The 6,950-nt window shown below is 40.5% G+C and overlaps 2 pseudogenes across 1 annotated transcript; both read right to left on the reverse strand.

Annotated features, from left to right (window-relative positions):
- Positions 1–1,054: 1,054 nt before the first annotated feature.
- LOC110335109 lies at positions 1,055–1,882 on the reverse strand (annotated as a pseudogene).
- Positions 1,883–1,949: 67 nt separating this feature from the next.
- LOC110335214 lies at positions 1,950–2,789 on the reverse strand (annotated as a pseudogene). The gene has a single exon (XR_002381150.2). The product of XR_002381150.2 is annotated as an ADP-ribosylation factor-like protein 2 pseudogene (transcript).
- Between the last annotated feature and the right edge of the window lie 4,161 nt (positions 2,790–6,950).

The following is a 6,950-nucleotide window of genomic DNA, read 5'->3' on the forward strand; positions in this document are numbered from 1 at the left end:
TAACTCCTCTCTCCTTAGCATGGCTGCTAGATTAATTAATATCTACCACCTTAATTAATAATGTAGACTTTAGCCCACAGTATACAGAAAGCTCATGACTAACCGGCTCATCTTTAGTATGCCCATACAAATAACTTCCTATTTAATAGATTGAATGGTTACTGAGTCAAGTGTGGAGGTTTTAAAATGAAATTTTTTCCCAAATTATGCTATATCATATAATCCATCTAATGGGTTTCAATCCAATTATGAACATAAGCTAAGAACTATTCTAATGTCAGTAAGCTGTGTCCTTTGTAAAAATATGAATATTCTACAAAATGGTATCAAAACAAGTGGTATGGATGGCATGTAAATTAGTGGTAAGACAGGCCTGGCAGGTGTAAGGCCCTGGACTTAATCTTGAGTACTGCAAAACAACTGTGACAACAACAACAAAAGACAGAGAAAAAAAACCCCAAGAATATGGGTATATAAGAGAAATCCAAGACGTGCTGAAAACATGTAAAAGATAATATTCTATGTATAGTATGCCTGCTTCTGTGCTACAAATCGTAAGCGAGGTAAGTATGATTTTTGTGTGAGAATCTATTCCCAGAGAAAACTCTTGGCCTTACATCAAAAGTCTGAATAATGCATCCATTTTTAAGAGCTTTAAATTAGATTAAACACATATGCATCTTTCTCATGATTATTTTTCTAAGCTTTTGATGAATTGGCCTACTGTGGATTTTAAGATGAGGAGTCTCCCACCTTATTGCAAGGAACTCAGGAAAAATACTGTAATTCAGAGATAAGTTGGATTTCTCCTTGTTCAAAAATCTAGTTAAAATGTATCCTGAACTTCACTCTTGTGTTCTATAAAAGCCCCAAACAATAGATTACATTCTTTATAATTGATAGTTTTTCTGGGCAGTCTCTGAGTTTGGCTCCTGAATCTATTTCCAGTTCCAATCTATGCTAACTCTTCATTCATTGTTGTATAAATGTGGAAGAAGTGAAAAATACACTTAGCATAGACATTCTTAAGCAGCAATTCTTTTTTTTTTTATAATTATATATATGTACAGAAAACTAAACCTAATTTAGTGGTGAGTTCTTTAGCCTTTGCCTTTTCCAGCTTGGCAATGCTAGCCACAGACTTAGGACCCAGGACGTTGTCTCCCCAGTGGTGACGAATCTCATCATATCTGTCATTATAATTGGTCCTAATAGCTTCCACCAGCTTAGCCAGAGCACCCTTGTCTTCCAAGTTAATCTGTGTGAAGGCAACAGTGGTGCATGTCTTCCTGTGGACCAGGCACCCCAGCCTGACCTTTCCCTTTATGATGCAGTAGGGCACCCCCATCTTTCCACACAGGGCAGGCAGGAAAAACACCAGCTCAATGGGGTCTATATTATGGGCAATCACCAGCAGCTGAGCCTTCTTGCTCTCCACCAAGGTGGTGACTGTATTGACTCCTGCTCGGAGGTCAGGTGGTCTCTTACTTGGGATGTCGCCTTTGCCAGCAGCTTTCTTCTCAGCACAGGCCAGTGGCCTTTGCTTCTTCTCTTGCTTTGTCTCTGGCCTGTACTTGTGGGCAAGCTTAAGCAGCTGGGTAGCTGTTTGCCTGTCCAGGGCCTGGGTGAACTGGTTAATGGCAGGAAGTACTTTGAGCAGCTTATAGAGGATGGCTCTTTGCTGCTGCAGCCTGATGTAGCGGAGCCATTTGCCAGAGAGTGTTAGATCTCTTTCGGTCTGGATGTCCTGCCCAATGCCTAAGTTCTTGGGCCTTTTCTCAAACAAAGAATTGACCACCTTTTTGGCCTCCTGTTTCTTGACGAAGGTGGGAGCCGGGGCCACCTTCTTCCCCTCGGCTTTCTTTCCTTTGGGCATATTGCTTGGCTGGTGGAGAGAGCTTAAGCAGCAATTCTTATTTTTTTTTTTTTTGGGGGGGGGGGAATGAAGAGTGTTTTATTCTCACTGCTGGACAGAGGTAAGGTGACACCCAGGACCCTGGGAGCAGCCGATAGTCCCTCCCAGCCCAGCCTTTCCTTTTGGTGTGGCAGCTGAAGGCCACTTTGGGAGACAGGGTGACAGCCCTCACCCGGGGGAGCAGCAATGGGCAGAAGTAGCAGCAGCAGGTCACGGTGGGGTTGGTAGTGTTAGTCTGGCCAGCTGGTGCTCATCCCTCCAGCTGGTTTCTGATAGTGAGCTGGGGACACTGAAGAAGCTCAGTCGGCAGTAAAGACACGACTGGAAATGTCATCAAGGAGCCAGTCGATACCAGGCAGCAGGTCCTCCCCTGTGACGGCACTGCAGCCCTGGGTGCGCCAGTGGTAGCTGCGGATGGAGTCCAGCTCCAGGGCCTCCTGAATAGCATTACAGGACAGTACTCCAGTCAGATCCTGCTTGTTGGCAAAGATGAGGAGGGTTGCTCCAGCCAGGTGCTCCTCCAGGCTCTGCAGCTCTGGCTGACAGGCCTGCATGCGCTGGCGGTCGTCGGTCATCGCTGTCCACCACCCAGATGAGGCCATCTGTGCTCTCAAAGTAGTTCCTCCAGTAGGAGCGCAGAGACTTCTGGCCACCCACATCCCAGATGTTCAGCTTGAATCCGCGGTGCTCCAGCGTCTTGATGTAGAAGCCCAGTGTTGGGGAGATACTGTCCACTTCTTCTCCACTGAACTTCTTGAGGATGGTTGTTTTGCCAGCTTTGTCCAAGCCAAGCATGAGCAGCCGCAGCTCTCGCTCTTTCTGCTTCATCTTCTTCAAAATGGTCAGAAGCCCCATGATCCCGTGGCCCCCTCCCGGCCGCCGTTTCTTCTGCAATTCTTACTATTACGGTTCATGTATTATTTTAAATCTTAAAAATAACTCTGCAAAGTGGTATTAGTTCCATTATGTCGTTTAGAGTCAAGTGAGGCTGGGAATTATAATGTATGTGAAAATTAAAACTCAGATTGTGTGTGTGTGTGTGTGTGTGTGTGTGTGTGTGTGTTCATTTCTCTAGATTGTAGAAAGTAAATAACAAGATCTGAGCTTTAACTTGTATCATTATGCCTCCTAAATTTAAGTTTTTTTTTGCAATGTGTCAGTAGCATATTAAGGGAACATAGACTTCCTTGAGTACACACTAGTGAGCCATCCATCTCACATGGAGAGGAAAACATCTTTCTAGCAATAATATAAAATAGTGTAATGTTACAGATTTAATTGATAAATTGTTTTTTCCTCTGTGAATTTGCAGGTGCTTCATACTCTCTCCATTTTTTTATTGTGGAAATATCAGATGTGATTTTATATCCTCACAGTCTATCTGAATCATTAAATAAATATATATTGTAGTTAGTGATATTAACACAGAGATAACAAAAGCATACTTTCCAGTTTGTGACTGTAGGTGGAAGAGGTGGTGGTATGAGTGTGTGTGTGTGTGTGTGTGTGTGTGTGTGTGTGTGTGTCTATTCCATCTACTTCAAGAAGTTTCTCCTGTATGAGGTGAGTAAGGCAATATTTATGGATATTGCAGTATGTTAGTAGGAGCCATCTTGTTGATGTGTTTTTACCAGAGTAATAGTAATTCACATACATAAACAAATACACATATAGCAATACAATTCAAGGAATCAATTTGAGAGTGGAGGACATGGAAGGAGTTCCAGTGAGGTAGCTGGGAAAGCCTGGGGGGAGAAAGGGGAGGGGAAAATTATGTAATTCATTTTTAATTAAATACAAAATCAAAAGAATATTCAGGAACATAGCCATAATGGATTGAGTTTTTCCTTTATAGTAGGCCAAGTGGTGCACTGTGTCCATAATGCAGAAGTTACTTCATGAGCTTGGCATCCAGACTGAGGTACTAAGGACTAGAAATATATAAACAAACCCCACAAAAACCACAAAATCCACATCAAAAATCAAAACAAACAAGCAAGAGACAAATAAGCCCAATAAGACAAAAAAAAAGTCAAAACAGAACAAAAGAATAAAAAGTCTACAAAAGAACCACAGAGTTCATTCCGTGCTAGCCAATCACTCCTGGGCATGGGGCCTGACCTGCAGTGTAGCCAGTTCACCCAATGATGCTCTATTGGAGAAAATTGATCCTATCCTTGCCAGTGGTCATCAACTGCAAATAGCTTTTTGATTAGGGTTGGACTCCATGTCTACTTCCTCTATCAGTATGCCAGTTCTTCCATCTGGCATGAAATTGTGCAGGTCTTGTGTATGCTGCCACAGTTTCTGTGAATCCATGTGTGTGTCTCACACGTATGGGGGTTTCCTAGGAGTTATCCACAACCTCTGTCTCTGGCTTTTGCAATCTTTCTATCTTCTCTCTAAAGTACTTCCCTGAGCTCATGGGGGTGGGGGTGGGGGCAGTTTGATGAAGACACCTCATTTAGGACAGGGAGCTCTAAAGTCTCTCACTCTCTGCCCATTGCCCAGTTGTGGATCTCTTGGTTAATTCTCAAATACTTCAAGAAGATACTTCTCTGATATGGGCTGAGTTTGGCACTGGTCTGGGGTTATAACACTATATGTAAAGACTGTGTCTTAAAGCAAAACAAGTCAAAGCAAAGCCAAACAAAACCAGAATTAGGAATGGTAAAATCCTAAAGTGAAACAACCTCTAAGTAATAGCATAACCTGAACCTGTGAGTGCTGACTTAAAAGCTCACGTTTTTTTAGTGCCGTCTATTTAGTGAAGAGCTGTGCTCTGTGTATTTGGCACTTAGTCACAGGATCCATAGGCTTCTTAGTTTCATTGTGTTCTAGTGTTCACATTATTTCCCAAAGTCCAACTTTCTTGTAAATGAGGAGTAATTTTTGTTCTACCAGATACATGGTACTTTAATCTGAACCAAAAGCTGTGTTATGATACTCAAAACATGGAGAACAATAGCAATGAAATTGTTAAGAAACTGCAAAAGAAAATGAATAAATTGACTTAGAAAAAGGGAGGAACTTACACTGAAAGAAATTTCAATGTAATATCTCCCTTCTCTCTATTCATTGTCACATACAACAGAATCCTTAAATACCGAAATAGAGACACACAAACTGTCTTTGCTAGTCTTGTTTATGAGTTACTATTTGTCTTTGGTGTTCCTAATTTCATATTTTTAAAGTCACAGACGACATGTGAAGGCACTGCCAGTAAGTTAGTATCAGTAATGTCCAGAATAAAAGTAAAGGAGTAAATGAATTTTTTTCTAAGAAGGAATAAAATATTATGTGGTTCTCTAAAACTTCCTCATGAATTATTCCTGCCGTTCTTGTTTTCTACAGTGTATAAGTAGACTCTTAGCTACGATCATAAAAATTCAGAGAATTGTTTAATAATTCCTAATAAAATGACCTGCCAACTTCTATTGAGTAACTGATGGATGGGTTTTTAACAACTTCAAGTATTAATGTATTTGGGCATCTGATGCTTTACATGGCACAAAAATGAGTTCTTTGGTGCGGTTGCTAACTCCCTTCTATCCCGTGATTATGAGAATCTGCTTTTGATTATTTTAACATTTACGATTGGTTCTTTAAGAAAACTCCTAGAGTTCTTATAAAGTCTAAACAGTCAATAAGTAGTATATACCACCAAAATTCAAGAAAGGTTCACAACAAGTGTGTAAACTTGATGTCATAGTGCAAAATATAGATGCTTGGAAGTTACACCAAAATCAAAATGATTGAACATAGTATCAACATAATATTTGTAATGGAACAGGTGATGAATTCTCATACGGATTATATCCTCAAAGTACATGATGTTTCATAAAGATGCTTGTATGGTTTACATTGCCACAGCTTACCCACTGCAAGTATTTAGAAAATGTAAGTTACATGTTAAGTAGTAAAAGCAAGATATCAAAACTACTGTGTGCTCTGTAGAACTGTATTGAAAGGGACCTGGAGCAATACTATGAGTTTTCTTTACTGTTCACTCACAGAGTTCAACTGTACACGTTCCTGACTTAGATTCTCTGGGAAATTGCTTTGCCTCTCATAACCATTTCGTTGTGAAGCAGGGATTGTCATACTTTTTCACATGGCAGCTTTGCTATTCCAGTAACTGGACTATAGTCAGCATCATTTAGATGACCGTCATTGAAATTGTATTCTGCCTTGCTGTGTATTCTCTTCTCACCCTAGCTTGTTCAGCCAGTTGTGGAGCTGGAACCCAGGGCTTAGTTCATGGCAGTCAACTGCTCTATTACAGAACACGTCTCATACCATCTTCACCTTGTGGACATTAAGCTTTTTGAAAACTCAGGGGAAACAATGCATACCAGGACATTTATTCACGCTCTGAGACACTGAAGCCATTTAGCTCTAAAACAAACAAACAAACAAACACAAACAAACAAACAAACAAACAAACAAAAAACTAGGGCTGGAGAGATGGCTCAGTGGGTGAGAACACCGATTGCTTTTCCAGAGGCCCTGAGTTCAATTCCCAGCAACCACAACATGGCTCACAACCATCTGTAATGAGATCTGATGCCCTCTTCTGGTGTGTCTGAAGACAGTGACAGTGTACTCACATACATGAAATAAATAAATCTTAAAAAAAAAAAAAACCTAGCTTTTGTATACTTTTTTTTTTTTTAATTTTAAGATACTTTTTTCCCCTGTTCATTCGTGGTTCTCATTTTTCTTCCTTTACTCTTACTCTCAATAATGTTTTTGGTTGCACAATGCTGGAGGTTGCCTGCTGAAAGCAGTAAACGGATATAAACTATCTTGGTTGCAAGTTTGAGCCCCTAGACTCCCTATGATTGCTCAAAGAGGTATATGAAAACAAATAGTTTTCCTTAGTTTAAATGACTTTAATTAACTTTTCTATTATTTTCGTTAAAAAGGAAGCCAAATGGTAATCTAGTCTTGGCTGACTGGGAATTCACTATGTAGACTAGGCCAACCTTGAACTCAAAGAGATCTGCCTCCCGAATGCTGATATTAAAGGACA

The sequence above is a fragment of the Mus pahari genome, chromosome 17 (genome assembly GCF_900095145.1).
Source record: "Mus pahari chromosome 17, PAHARI_EIJ_v1.1, whole genome shotgun sequence".
Lineage (NCBI taxonomy): Eukaryota > Metazoa > Chordata > Mammalia > Rodentia > Muridae > Mus > Mus pahari.